A 312-nucleotide genomic window follows, 5' to 3' on the forward strand; every position below is an offset into this window, starting at 1 on the left:
TTCTAAGGCCTGTGTGATCTCCAGAGAATGCAGGATGGAACCTTGGGTGGGCGACAGGGTCTCCTGAGTGCCCCCAGGGCACTGAGGCAGCCCCTGCCCAGCAGCTCTTGCCCTTGCCCCCCAGTTCCCCGCCTGCAGCGCAGATCCCCCTGCGGCCCCCCAGGGTCCCAGGCCGGTGGCAGGGCCACTTTAAGGGCGGCGGGGGCATGCGCGGCCCCAGGTGCGGGCGCCCGGCGCGTGGGGCTGGCGAGCTCCTCCTGCCGGGAGGCCGCCCTAGCGCCCCACACGTGGCAGCGGGCCATGGCGGCCTCA

The sequence above is a fragment of the Pteropus alecto genome, unplaced genomic scaffold, assembly GCF_000325575.1.
Source record: "Pteropus alecto unplaced genomic scaffold, ASM32557v1 scaffold16, whole genome shotgun sequence".
NCBI classification, from domain to species: Eukaryota; Metazoa; Chordata; class Mammalia; order Chiroptera; family Pteropodidae; genus Pteropus; species Pteropus alecto.